Here is a 15,725-nt window from a genome sequence, read left to right as displayed (position 1 = left end):
GGCTGTAACGGATCGTAGAGCCACGTCTCGATCCCTGAGAACAGATGGGGACCATTGCAAGACAACAACCATCTGCACGAACAGTTCGACGACGTTTGCAGCAGATTGGACTATCAGCTCGGAGACCGTGGCTCCGGTTACCCTTGACGCTGCATCACAGACAGGAGCGCCTGCGATGGTGTAATCGACGACGAACCTGGGTGCACGAATGGCAAAACGTCATTTTTTTCAAATGAATCCAGTTTCTATTTACGGCATTATGATGGTTGCATCCGTGTTTGGCGACATCGCGGTGAACGCACATTGGAAGATTGTATTCGTCATCACCATACTGGTGTATCACCCGGCGTGACGGTATGGGGTGCCATTGGTTACACGTCTCGGTCACCTCTTGTTCGCATTGACGACACTTTGAACAGTGGACGTTACATTTCAGATGTGTTACGACCCGTGGCTCTACCCTTCATTCAATCCCTGCGAAACCCTACATTTCAGCAGGATACTGCACGACTGCATGTTGCAGGTCCTGTACGGGCCTTTCTGGATACAGGAAATGTTCAACTGCTGCCCTGGCCAGCACATTCTCCAGATCTCTCACCAGCTGAAAACGTCTGGTCAATGGTGGCCGAGCAACTGGCTCGTCACAATACGCCAGCCACTACTCTAGATGAACTGTGGTATCGTGTTGAAGCTGCATGGGCAGCTGTACCTGTACACGCCATCCAAGCTCTGTTTGATTCAATGCCCAGTCGTATCAAGGCCGTTATTACGGCCAGACGTGGTTGTTTGGGGTACTGATTTCTCAGGTTCTATGCACCCAAATTGCGTGAAAATGTAATCACACGTCAGGTCTAGTATAATATATTTGTCCAATGAATACCCGTTTATCATCTGAATTTCTTCTTGGTGTAGCAATTTTAATGGCCAGTAGTGTAAAATCTTGGATGTGACCAGTGGATGTGCGACACACTTCTGCAACAGCCGTTGACACAACTGCCGTCTGTCACGATGATCCTGTTGCCTCACGGCCTGAAGGCACCGTACGTGATATCGGTACAGCGATTGTTCGGGAAGTGTATAGACCTGGAGTTCACAGTGAGAACCGCCTTCTACTGCGCTAATTCTAACACACTGTCCCAGGAGTTTCTTCCGCCGACGCTCCTCCATGTCAGGCAGTGGACTGTGCACGGCCTTCCACTGTTAGTCTTCCGAGATGCGAGGCCAGTAATGTTCCTCAGACGCTGTAAAAGTCTGGTGAACAGCTTTCGATAAATCACTCTGCGCTGTGGATATTTTTTACGGCAGAAGGCACAGGCTCGCAGGCCGCGTCCATTTCGTAAACCGTCTCAGAATACTACACTCCTGGAAATCGAAAACCACTGGTGATCGTCGAGGGGACACTGAATAGTGCACGGTACATCCAAACCGTCATCGAACCCATCGTTCTACCATTCCTAGACCGGCAAGGGAACTTGCTGTTCCAACAGGACAATGCACGTCCGCATGTATCCCGTGCCACCCAACGTGCTCTAGAAGGTGTAAGTCAACTACCCTGGCCAGCAAGATCTCCGGATCTGTCCCCCATTGAGCATGTTTGGGACTGGATGAAGCGTCGTCTCACGCGGTCTGCATGTCCAGCATGAACGCTGGTCCAACTGAGGCGCCAGGTGGAAATGGCATGGCAAGCCGTTCCACAGGACTACATCCAGCATCTCTACGATCGTCTCCATGGGAGAATAGCAGCCTGCATTGCTGCGAAAGGTGGATATACACTGTACTAGTGCCGACATTGTGCATGCTCTGTTGCCTGTGTCTATCTGCCTGTGGTTCCGTCAGTGTGATCATGTGATGTATCTGACCCCAGGAATGTGTCAATAAAGTTTCCCCTTCCTGGGACAATGAATTCACGGTGTTCTCATTTCAATTTCCAGGAGTGTATATCCTCAATTTGACTTGTCTAGTAGTAGGTTTGGATTGCTAACAAGTGGGGGAAGAGAGGAAATGTAGATGTACTACGTCATCTGTACGTACAAACAGTGCAATAAGAGTAAAAAACGTAAGTAAATTCGAGTGTGGAAGAAGAGAAAACACCGTGATACTTACCAGGGTTCACACTATTCTAGAATGAGGCACACAAACACGACGGAAACTAACGTAGCCTTCGACACGACTCGAACCACATAACTAACTACAGGCCACCTGATGGCAGGTAGTGAACTGTCAGTAAGACCCAGTCCGCATCTCGTGGTCGTGCGGTAGCGTTCTCGCTTCCCGCGCCCGGGTTCCCGGGTTCGATTCCCGGCGGGGTCGGGGATTTTCTCTGCCTCGTGATGGCTGGGTGTTGTGTGATGTCCTTAGGTTAGTTAGGTTTAAGTAGTTCTGAGTTCTAGGGCACTGATGACCTCAGCAGTTAAGTCCCATAGTGCTCAGAGCCATTTGAACCATAGTAAGACCCTGCCGAGACATTGCTCATTTTATATCATACGATTTGTTACCAAATGTACAGTTCGGCTTTAGAAGCCGTTTAACAACTGAAAACGCTATATTCTCTTTTCTGAGGTACTGGATGGGCTAAACAAAAATTTTCGAACGCTTGGCATATTTGTTTGATTTAACTAAGGCAGGGCTTCACAACATACGTGCTCGCGGAGCAAGCTGTGAGCAGCAAGGTGCGAGCACGGAGCAGCGCGAGCACGCTACCCCCACTACCGGACCAGAGCGGAGAGTGGGGAGAGTCACGTGGGGTACACAACAGCTGCCGCCAGTCAATGTAAATCCGCGGCCACCTGCAGGGATATCACTCACGAATTATTACTGCGACAAATGAAACAAATAAAGGAGAATGTACACGTGCCACACAATTTTATTAGCTTAGGGTATGCCTCTACATTCGTATTAATTTGTGAACTATTACACAATAAAAGATGTCACAAGTGTGGGATTCTCGGTTATCTTGTACTTATTGCCCTTTATAATTGCGTCTATGTTCGGAGTAATTGCTCTACCAAACATTCTTTTATTAAATCGCCATCAGTGAAGGGGCGCAGGGATTTTGCTAAAAGCAAGCAATTTTGTAACACTCTGAGTGCTGCCTCAGTTGATTTTTCTTCGTCGTCCAGATCTTCTTCGGATAGCTTTCTTTTAAGTTTAATAACTTCCTGTGCACGATCTGGTCCATCATATTTTCCACTTCCGTAGACTTTCGCGTGGTACGACATATAATGTCGCTGCAAATTAAATTTCCTAAAAGAATTCAGCGTTTCGTGACATACTAAACATTTTGCAAACACCATCTTTTTCTGTAAACAGATACAATTCCTCCCAACTGCGAAAGCATGGTTGGGGTTACACAACGGCGACTTGACATGATTCTTAACTAGCGAAGTGACTGTTACGAGCTGATCGCAGTACTTTAAACGTTACACAGTCGGCGCGATTTCGATAGGCAAGCTGCGGCTCTATTCAAACGTGCACGCGCATTTCCCCTCCCTCCCCTCCCTCCCTACTCCGCCACCTTGCACCTGCTCGCGAGCAAGTGCCTGAGCAAACGCGAGTACTCGCGCTCAAAACCGGCCAGTTGTTAAGCCCTGAACTAAGGTATTTGATTGTGTTAATCACAAAATATTGCTCCAGAAGTTGGACCATTACGGAATACGGGGAGTAGCTCACAATTGGTTCACCTCTTACTTTCGCAACAGGCAGCAAAAGGTCATTATTCACAATGTTGATAACGGCTGTGATGTGGCGTCTGAGTGGGGTACTGTCAAGTGGGGGGTGCCCCAGGGATCAGTGTTGGGGCCCCTCCTGTTCCTTATTTATATAAATGATCTGCCCTCTAGTATTATGGATAACTCTAAAATATTTGTTTGCTGATGACACTAGCTTGGTAGTAAAGGACGTTGTGTGCAACATTGGCTCGGTTTCAAATAGAGCAGTACATGACCTCAGTTCATGGCTTGTAGAAAATAAACTAACGTTAAATCACAGTAAGACTCAGTTTTTACAGTTTCTAACACACAAAACCTGACCTTTTAATTTCACAGAACGGGCATATGATTAGTGAAACTGAACAGTACAGATTTCTAGGTGTTCAGATAGATAGTAAACCGTCGTGGAAAGCCCACGTTCAGGATCTTTTTCAAAGACTTAATACTGCCATTTTTACTATTCTAACGGTATCAGAAGTGTGTGATACTTCGACACGAAAATTAGTCTACTTTGCTTATTTTCAGTCGCTTATGGTATTATATTTTGGCATAACTCTTCCCATTCTAGAAGAATATTTTTGGCTCAGAAACGGGCAGTTCGGGCAATAAGTGGTGTTTGTTCACGAACCTCTTGTCGACCTCTGTTCACGAGTCTGGTATTTTGACATTGGCCTCTCAATATGTACATTACTTATTGTCGTTTCCTGTTACCAATATTAGTTTATTCCCAAGAATAAGCAGTTTCACTCGGTTAATACTCGGCATAAATCAGACCTGCATTTGGATCGAACTTCCTTAACTCTGCAGGTGTGCAGTTTACTGCTGCATCCATTTTCAATGAGCTACCACTAGAATTCAAAAGTCTTAGCGCTAATCCACGCGCTTTCAAATCTAAACTAAAGAGTTTCTTCATGGGTCGCTTCTTCCAATCTGTCGAGGATTTCCTTGAAAAATTAAGCTGATTCTTATTGTACTGCTGATAGCGTTTACATAAACTTATGGACTGACTTTTTTCAGGTTCATGAACATTTATTTATTACTTTTGTGTTATAATTTAGTGTACTGACACGTTCCATGACCTTGGAGATTTGCTTCTCAATTTGGTCGTACGGAACTTGACGTGTAAATAAATGTAAAATAAATAACATTTGATGGAGTGCTAATGGAACGACTGTGCGTCGCAGCCGTTCCTATAAACACGTGTTTATCTCGGGGACTACGTGCTTCCGGAGCCGTGTTTACTGGACTTATTTTTCTTGTTTCGATAAGTAATGCCACCTCTCAAACTGACACTTTTTTTTAATGCCCTGTATATACAGGGTGATTCAGAAAGAACACCACAACTTTAGGAATTTAAAACTCTGCAACGACAAAAGGCAGAGCTAAGCACTATCTGTCGGCGAATTAAGGGAGCTATAAAGTTTCATTTAGTTGTACATTTGTTCGCTTGAGGCGCTGTTGACTAGGCGTCAGCGTCAGTTGATGCTAAGATGGCGACCGCTCAACAGAAAGATTTTTGTGTTATTGAGTACGGCAGAACTGAATCAACGACAGTCGTACAGCGTGCATTTCGAACGAAGTATGGTGTTAAACCTCCTGACAGGTGGTGTATGAAACGTTGGTATAAACAGTTTACAGAGAATGGGTGTTTGTGCAAAGGGAAAAGTTCTGGACGGCCGAGAACGAGTGATGAAAATGTAGCACGCATCCAGCAAGCATTTGTTCGCAGCCCAGGAAAATCGACTCGCAGAGCTAGCAGAGAGCTGGAAATTCCACAATCAACTGTACGGAGAGTCCTACGAAAAAGGTTAGTTATGAAACCTGAACGTCAACTACCCGAGGCGATGGATCGGCCGCCAGGCAGCCCGTGACAGAGCACTTCATCACTGGCCTCCAAGAAGCCCTGATCTTACCCCCTGCGATTTTTTCTTTTGGGGGTATGTTAAGGATATGGTGTTTCGGCCACCTCTCCCAGCCACCATTGATGATTTGAAACGAGAAATAACAGCAGCTATCCAAACTGTTACGTCTGATATGCTACAGAGAGTGTGGAACGAGTTGGAGTATCGGGTTGATATTGCTCGTGTGTCTGGAGGGGGCCATATTGAACATCTCTGAACTTGTTTTTGAGTGAAAAAAAGCCTTTTTAAATACTCTTTGTAATGATGTATAACAGAAGATTATATTATGTTTCTTTCATTAAATACACATATTTTTAAAGTTGTGGTATTCTTTTTGAATCACCCTGTATAATTAAGACGAGGACAGCAAATGATCTCTTCAGCGCAGATGTACACCAGACACCAACTCCGACGGAGTCGGCGCAATGCCCCATTAATGAGAATAATTGGATAGGGTCACTACATTAGTACTGTATCGATGAGTTGAGAATTTGTGCCTGTTGGGAGGCGCGCTACAGTAGTCTGTGCAGTTGTGATGACCGCTGTGTCCGGATGGCGTAGTGGTTTGTGTAAAAATAGACCTAAAATGTTTGTGTGAACCTGTTTTTTAGTGTTGGTGTCCTGTCCTACAAGTGCTTTCGATGAAAATGTAAGTGAAACAAAAGGCGGTGTTGAAGTGCAATATTTTGTGGTAGGTTGTGCAGTGACACTCGAACAACTGGAAAGTTTAGGAAAATAATTTAGCCGGCCGCTGTGGCCGAGCGGTTCTAGGCGCTTCAGTCTGGAACAGCGCTGCTGCTACGGTCGCAGGTTCGAATACTGCCTCGGGCATGGATGTGTGTGGTGTCCTTAGGGTAGTTAGGTTTAAGTAGTTCTAAGTTCTAGGGGACTTATGACCTCAGAAGTTCACTCCCATAGTGCTCAGAGCCAAAATAATTTAGCAAATGACTGATCGAAATCTCAAATTTTTAAAGACCTAAACAACTGCATATTGGAAATATGTAGATTTCTTATGTTTAATGTATGACATAGCTGTTCTGCAATGGTATGACGAACAAGTGCGAGTACCAGCCGTCCTAACTGTTAAACCATATTAATAGTGCCATAATGCGTTAACATGACTGTGAAATAAGTTACAAAAAATAGATGAATCTATAGTTAAATACGGAATGTTCAAATTTTCCGACAATATTTTTGCAATTTCGTTTTGTCTATTGTAATAGTTACCTGTGAAGATAAAAAAAAAAGTAGAAAAAGTAATGTGGTCAAAGGATCTGCCTAGTAAACAGGAGCCCCTCATTCAAAACCTGGTTTCGCATAAATTTTCAACTTTCCCCGTTGTTTTAAATGAATTTCCAGTCGCGACCAATGTGACCAATGTCTGTAATTCCCTTGTTTCTTGTTTTGTAATAGTCTAGGCAATATACGCGCTACGCTCCACCATGACGTATATGCACAGTTCCTGACTTTAATAGTTGACTTATTGTGTCAAACCTTTAACGTAGCATTACACTTCTTAAACGTCAGATTATTAGTGCATTTTAAAGTTTTAAATTCGATGAATGATTATATGAAAAATATTGAAAATCAAATTTTTGTTCCTCGTGGAAGCAGTTGGATATGCTTCCCTCCCTAGGCCCAAAAAGACGCCTCAACAAGTTAGTAGTAGGCAAAACGCAACAGGGAATGACAACATTAATGTGGTAACAGTAAACTGCAGGAGCGTCAATAGAAAGGTCCCAGAACTGCTCTCATTAATAAACGGTCACAATGCCCACATAGTACTTGGCTGAAACCAGATGTAAACAGCAATGAAATCCTAAACTCAGATTGGAATGTATACCGCAGAGACAGGCTGGACAGTGAAGGGGAGGTGTTTATAGCGATAAAAAGTGCAATAGTATCGAAGGAAATTGACGGAGATCCGAAATGTGAAATAATTTGGGTGAAGGTCACGGTTAAAACACGCTCAAACATGGTAATTGGATGTCTCTATAGGCCCCCTGGCTCAGCAGCTGTTGTGGCAGAGCACCTGAAGGTAAATTTGGAAAATATTTCGAGTATATTTCCCGACCATGTTATAGTTCTGGGTAGAGATTTTAATTTGCCAGATACAGACTGGGAGACTCAAACGTTCATAACGGGTGGCAGGGACAAAGAATCCAGTGAAATTTTTTTAAGTGCTTTATCTGAAAACCACCTTGAGCAGGTAAACAGAGAACCGACTCGTGGTGATAACATATTAGACCTTCTGGTGACAAACAGACCCGAACTATTTGAAACAGTTAACGCAGAACAGGGAATCAGCGATCATAGAGCGGTTACGGCATCGATGATTTCAGCCGTAAATAGAAATATTAAAAAAGGTAGGAAGATTTTTCTGTTTAGTAAAAGTGACAAAAACCAGATTTCAGAGTACTTGACGGCTCAACACAAAAGTTTTAAATCTCAAGTACAGATAGTGCTGAGGATCAGTGGACAAAGTTCAAAACCATCGTACAATATGTGTTAGATGAGTATGTGCCAAGTGAGATCGTAAGAGACAGAAAAGAGCCACTGTGGTACAACAACCGAGTTAGAAAACTGCTGCGGAAGCAAAGGGAACTCCACAGCAAACATAAGCATAGCGAAAGCCTTGCACACAAACAAAAATTACGCGAAGCAAAATGTAGTGTGAGCAGGGCTATGCGAGAGGCGTTCAACGAATTCGAAAGTAAAGTTCTACGTACTGACTTGGCAGAAAATCCTAAGAAATTCTGGTCTTATGTCAAAGCGGTAGGTGGATCAAAACAAAATGTCCAGACACTCTGTGACCAAAATGGTACCGAAACAGAGGATGACAGGCTAAAGGCCGAAATACTAAATGTCTTTTTCCAAAGGTCTTTCACAAAGGAAGACTGTACTGTAGTTCCTTCTCTAGACTGTCGCACAGATGACAAAATGGTAGACATCGAAATAGACGACAGAGGGATAAAAAAACAAAATCGCTCAAAAGAGGAAAGGCCGCTGGACCTGATGCGATACCAGTTCGATTTTACACAGAGTACGCGAAGGAACTTGCCCCCCCCCCCCCCTTCTTGCAGCGGTGTACCGTAGGTCTCTAGACGAGCGTAGCGTTCCAAAGGATTGGAAAAGGGCGCAGGTCATCCCCGTTTTCAAGAAGGGACGTCTAACAGATGTGCAGAACTATAGACCTATATCTCTAACGTCGATCAGTTGTAGAATTTTCGAACACGTATTACGTTAGAGTATAATGACTTTTCTGGAGACTAGAAGTCCACGAGACTCAAGAGGGCCATAGACACGGGTTCCCACGTAGATGCCGTGTTTCTTGACTTCCACAAGGCGTTCGATACAGATCCCCACAGTCGTTTAATGAACAAAGTAATAGCATTTGGACTATCAGACCAATTGTGTGACTGGATTGAAGAGTTCTCATTCTCAATGGAGAGAAGTCTTCCGTAGTAAGAGTGATTTCAGGTGTGCCGCAGGGGAGTTTCGTAGGAGCGTTGCTGTTCAGAATATACATAAATGACCTTGTGGATGACATCGGAAGTTCACTGAGGCTTTTTGCAGATGATGCTGTGGTGTATCGAGAGTTTGTAACAATGGAAAATTGTACTGAAATGCAGGCGGATCTGCAGTGAATTGACACATGGTGCAGGGAATGGCAATTGAATCTCAATGTAGAGAAGTGTAATGTGCTGCGGATACATAGAAAGAAAGATCCCTTATCATTTAGCTACAATATAGCAGGTCAGCAACTGGAAGCAGTTAATTCCATAAATTATCTGGGAGCACGCATTAGGAGTGATTTTAAATGGCATGACCATATAAAATTAGTCGGTAAAACAGATGCCAGACTGAGATTCATTGGAAGAATCCTAAGGAAATGCAGTCCGAAAACAAGGGAAGTAGGTTACAGTACACCTGTTCGCCCGCTGCTCGAATACTGCTCACCAGTGTGGGATCCGTACCAGAGATAGAGAGGATCCAACGGAGAACAGCGCGCTTCGTTACAGGAACATTTACTAATCGCGAAAGCGTTACGGAGATGACAGATGAACTCCAGTGGAAGACTGCAGGAGAGACGCTCAGTAGCTCGGTACGGGCTTTTGTTAAAGTTTCGAGAACATACCTTCACTGAAGAGTCAAGCACTATATTGCTCCCTCCTACGTATATCTTGCGAAGAGACCATGAAGATAAAATCAGAGAGATTAGAGACCACACAGAAGCATACCGACAATCTTTCTTTCCACGAACAATAAGAGACTGGAACAGACGGGAGAACCGATATAGTTACTCAAGGTACCCTCCGCCACACACCGTCAGGTGGCTTGCGGAATATGGATGTAGATGTAGATGTAGAAACTGGGAATTCTGTTCTCAAAATTGGTTGAGGTATTACCGTAATACATGTTACTAGTTCGCTGATGCTTGTTACAACTCTGCCGCTACGCGGCTCCGGATTGAAGCGTGTATCACGGTGGTGTCTCGGTGCGTAACAGACAGCGTACTGTAATCCAGTGTCTAACCGAAGAGTTCTTTCACACACGAAGAACCCTCTCCTTCATCATGACTAGAGACTGGATTATATGTATTTGCATGTTGCATATGCATTTGCATATTTGGCTCCTTTCCAGCAGTTATTGCATTTATTTATTTATATATTTTCCATTATCCCTCTGACTGGTTTGATGCGGCCCACCACGAATTCCTCTCCTGTGCTAACCTGTTCATCTCAGAGTAGCACTTGCAACCTACGTCGTCAATTATTTGCTTGACGTATTCCAATCTCTGTCTTCCTCTACAGTTTTTGCCCTCTACAGCTCCCTCTAACACCATGGAAGTCATTCCCTCATGTCTTAACAGATGTCCTATCACGCTGTCCCATCTCCTTATCAGTGTTTTCCACATATTCCTTTCCTCTCCGATTCTGCGCAGAACCTCCTCATTCCTTACCTTATCAGTCCACCTAATTTTCAACATTCGTCTCTAGCACCACATCTCAAACGCCTCGACTGTCTTCTGTTCCGGTTTTCCCACAGTCCATGTTTCACTACCATACAATGCTGTACTCAAGACGTACATTCTCAGAAATTTCTTCCTCAAATTAAGGCCGATATTTGATATTAGTAGACTTCTCTTGGCCAGGAATGCCCTTTTTGCCATTGCTAATCTGCTTTTTACGAGGTGCATTCAACTTCTAAGGCCTCCGATTTTTTCTCTAATTAACTACTGACCAGAAATCGATGAAACTGGCGTTACTTCTCGACGTAATCGCCCTGCAGACGTACACATTTTTCACAACGCTGACGCCACGATTCCATGGCAGCGGCGAAGGCTTCTTTAGGAGTCTCTTTTGACCACTGGAAAATCGCTGAGGCAATAGCAGCACGGCTGGTGAATGTGCGGCCACGGAGAGTGTCTTTCATTGTCGGAAAAAGCCAAAAGTCACTAGGAGCCAGGTCAGGTGAGTAGGGAGCATGAGGAATCATTTCAAAGTTGTTATCACGAAGAAACTGTTGCGTAACGTTAGCTCGATGTGCGGGTGCGTTGTCTCGGTGAAACAGCACACGCGTAGCCCTTCCCGGACGTTTTTGTTGCAGTGCAGGAAGGAATTTGTTCTTCAAAACATTTTCGTAGGATGCACCTATTACCGTAGTGCGCTTTGGAACGCAATGGGTAAGGATTACGCCCTCGCTGTCCCAGAACATGGACACCATCACTTTTTCAGCACTGGCGGTTACCCGAAATTTTTTGGTGGCGGTGAATCTGTGTACTTCCATTGAGCTGACTGGCGCTTTGTTTCTGGATTGAAAAATGGCATCCACGTCTCATCCATTGTCACAACCGACGAAAACAAAGTCCCATTCGTGCTGTCGTTGCACGTCAACATTGCTTTGCAACATGCCACACGGGCAGCCGTGTGGTCGTCCGTCAGCATTCGTGGCACCCACCTGGATGACACTTTTCGCATTTTCAGGTCGTCATGCAGGTTTGTGTGCACAGAACCCACAGAAATGGAGGCGATCTGTTTAACAGTCATTCGGCGATCCCCCAAAACAATTCTCTCCACTTTCTCGATCGTGTCGTCAGACCGGCTTGTGCGAGCCCGAGGTTGTTTCGGTTTGTTGTCACATGATGTTCTGCCTTCATTAAACTGTCGCACCCACGAACGCACTTTCTATACATCCTTAACTCCATCACCACATGTCTCCTTCAACTGTCGATGAATTTCAATTGGTTTGACACCACGCAAATTCAGAAAACGAATGATTGCACGCTGTTCAAGTAAGGAAAACGTCGCCATTTTAAGTATTTAAAACACTTCTCATTCTCGTTGCTGGCGGTAAAATTCCATCTGCCACACGGTGCTGCCATCTCTGGGACGTATTGACAATGAACGCGGCCTCATTTTAAAACAATGCACATGTTTCTATCTCATTCCAGTCCGGAGAAAAAAAATCGGAGAACTTAGAACTTGAATGCACCTCGTATGTTCTCCTTGCTCCGTCCGTCATTGGTTATTTTACTGCCTATGTAGCAGAATTCCTTAACTTCGTCAACTTCGTGACCATCAATCCTGATGTGAAGTTTCTCGTTCCTCTCATTTCTACTACTTCTCATTACCTTCGAGTTTCTCCGATATACTCTCAAACCATACTGTGTACTCATTAGACTGTTCATTCCGTTCAGCAGATCATTTAATTCTTCTTCACTTTCACTCAGGATAGCAATGTCATCAGCGAATCGTATCATTGATATCCTTTCACCTTGTATTTTAATTCCACTCCTGAACCCTTCTTTTATTTCCATCATTGCTTCCTCGATGTACAGATTGAACAGTATGGGCGGAAGGCTACATCCTTGTCTAACACCCCTTTTAATACGAGCACTTCGTTCTTCGTCGTCCACTCTTATTATTCCCACTCTGTTGTACATTTCGTATATGACCCATCTCTCCCTGTGGCTTACGCCTTCTTTCTTTAAAATTTCGAACATCTTGCACCATTTTACATTGTCGGGGGTTTTTTGCAGGTTGAGAAAACCTATGAACGTGTCTTGATTTTTCTTTAGCCTTGCTTCCATTATTAGCCGTAACGTCAGAATTGCTCTCTCGTCCCTTTACTTTTCCTAAAGCCAAACTGATCGTCACCTAGCGCATCCTCAATTTTCTTTTCCATTCTTCTGCATGTTATTCTTGTAAGCAACCTGGATGCATGAGCTGTTAAGATGATTGTGCGATAATTCTCGCTCTTGTCAGCTCTTGCCGTCTTCGGAATTGTATGGATTATGCTTTTTCGAAAGTCAGATGGTATGTCAGCAGAGTCATAGATTGAGTCTTTTTGTTGCCACTTCAGACAACGATTTTAGAAATTCTGATGGAATGTTATCTGCCCCTTCTGTCTTAATTGATCTTAAACCCTCAAAAACTTTTTTAAATTCTGGTTCTGATCCCCTGTCTCTTCTAAGTTGACTCGTATTTCTCCTTCTATCACATCAGACAAATCTTCCTCCTCACAGAGGCTTTCAATGTATTCTTTCCACCTATCTGCTCTCTCCTCTGCATTTAACAGTGGAATTCGCGTTGCACTCGTAATGTTATAACCCTTGCTTTTAATGTCACCGAAGATTGTTTTGACTCTCCTGTATGCTGAGTCTGTCCTTCCGACAATCATTTCTTTTTCGATGTCTTGACTTTTTCCCCCCAGCCATTTCGTCTTAGCTTCCCGCCACTTCCTATTTATTTAATTCCTGAGCAACAAGGACAGAGTTATTTGGATTTCAGTTGACGAAACTAGAGGCACTTGTCGCCGCTACGTTGCGAATGTAATTTTTGGTCCGGGTTCCCGGGTTCGATTCCCGGCGGGGTCAGGGATTTTCTCTGCCTCGTGATGGCTGGGTGTTGTGTGCTGTCCTTAGGTTAGTTAGGTTTAAGTAGTTCTAAGTTCTAGGGGACTGATGACCATAGATGTTAAGTCCCATAGTGCTCAGAGCCATTTGAACCATTTGTAATTTTTGGTGCTTTAAAAGTAGAGCCTTCTTCTTCCTTTTTAGTGATCTGGAAAGAACTTGAAAAAGTAAATAATTCTACGATTGTCAGATTTGTGAATGAGGGCATTAAAAAAATCTTCTGCAGATGGAAGGGTATTTGTGTTTACTTTCGATGCTGCTCCCTATATGATCAAAGCAGAAAAGCCCTCCGAGAATTTATTCCAATTTTATTCATGTGACGTGCCTTGCTGAAGAAGTACGTTCCACGTTTGTGAATGTAAATAAACTGATTCCATCCACAAAGGAAGTGTTTCTAAAAGCTCCTGCTCGCATCAAGACCTACGAAGAAAAACTACCGAGTGTGCCTTTACCTCCCGAACCAGTGGTAACTCGTTGGGGTACGTAGGTCGAAGCTGTGTTGTTTTACAGTGAACATTTAGAGGCCATTAGAGGGGTAGCAAACGACTTTGATAGTGCAGAGGCTTTGGCAGTTTGCCAGTCCAAGGAAATGTTATGAGCCGTCTTGTGTTCGTAATCTACATACACTACTGGCCATTAAAATTGCTACACCACGAAGATGACGTGCTACAGACGCGAAATTTAACCGACAGCAAGAAGATGCTGTGATATGCAAATGATTAGCTTTTCAGAGCATTCACGTAAGGTTGGCGCCGGTGGCGACACCTACAACGTGCTGACATGAGGAAAGTTTCCAACCTATTTCTCATAGACAAACAGCAGTTGACCGGCGTTGCCTGGTGAAAAGTTGTCGGATTGTAGCCTATCGTGATGGCAGTTTATCATATCGCACGTTGCTGCTCGCGTTGGTCGAGATCCAATGACTGTCGGCAGAATATGGAATCGGTGGGTTCAGGAGGGTAATACGGAAAGCCGTGCTGGGTCCCAACGGCCTCGTATCACTAACAGCCGAGATGACAGGCATCTTATCTGCATGGCTGTAACAGATCGTGCAGCCACGTCTCGATCCCTGAGTCAACAGATGGGGACGTTTGCAAGACAACAACCATCTGCACGAACAGTTCGACGACGTTTGCAGCAGCATCGACTATCAATCAGCTCGGAGACCATGGCTGCTGTTACCCTTGACGCTGCATCACAGAAAGGAGCGCCTGCGATGGTGTACTCGACGACGAACCTGGGTGCGCGAATGGCAAAACGTCATTTCTTTTCGGATGAATCCAGGTTCTGTTTACAGCATCGTCATGGTCGCATCTGTGTTTGGCGACATCGCGGTGAACGCACATTGGAAGCGTGTATTCGTCATCGCCATACTGGCGTATCACCCGGCGTGATGGTATGGGGTGCCATTGGTTACACGTCTCGGTCACCTCTTGTTCGCGTTGACGGCACTTTGAACAGTGGACGTTACATTTCAGATGTGTTACGACCCGTGGCTCTACCCTTCATTCGATCCCTGGGGAACCCCACATTTCAGCAGGATAATGCACGACCGCACGGTGCAGGTCCTGTACGGGCCTTTCAGGATACAGAAAATGTTCGACTGCTGCCCTGGCCGGCACATTCTCCAGATCTCTCACCAACTGAAAACGTCTGGTCAATGGTGGCCGACCAACTCGCTCGTCACAATACGCCAGTCACTACTCTTGATGAACTGTGGTATCGTGTTGAAGCTGCATGGGCAGCTGTACCTGTGAATTTCTTCTTGGTGTAGCAAGTAGTGTAAATGGTTTGCGAGACAATGTGAACAACTGTCTGAGAACGTGTACACACAACACTGTCATGTAGCGCCTAGTGAAGTCATCGGATGATCTGAACCAACTGCAAAGTGATTTAGTCAGAATAGCTTGATGGTGCGAAAAGTGGTAATTGATACTAAATAATGAAGTGTGTGTGGTCGTCCACATCAGTAATAATGGCAATTTCATGAATTTCAGTTACACGCTAAATCGCACAAATCTGAAGGCCGTCAATTCAACTAAATACTTAGGGATTACAATTACGAACAACACAAACTGGAACGGTTACACAGATAACGTTTGGGGAAGCCGAAGCAAAGATTGTTTTGGTTCAAATGGTTCGAATGGCTCTGAGCACTATGGGACCCAACTGCTGAGGTCATAAGTCCCCTAGAACTTA

This window comes from Schistocerca nitens, chromosome 11 (assembly GCF_023898315.1).
Source record: "Schistocerca nitens isolate TAMUIC-IGC-003100 chromosome 11, iqSchNite1.1, whole genome shotgun sequence".
NCBI lineage: Eukaryota > Metazoa > Arthropoda > Insecta > Orthoptera > Acrididae > Schistocerca > Schistocerca nitens.
Note: the sequence above shows the minus strand (reverse complement) of the source record.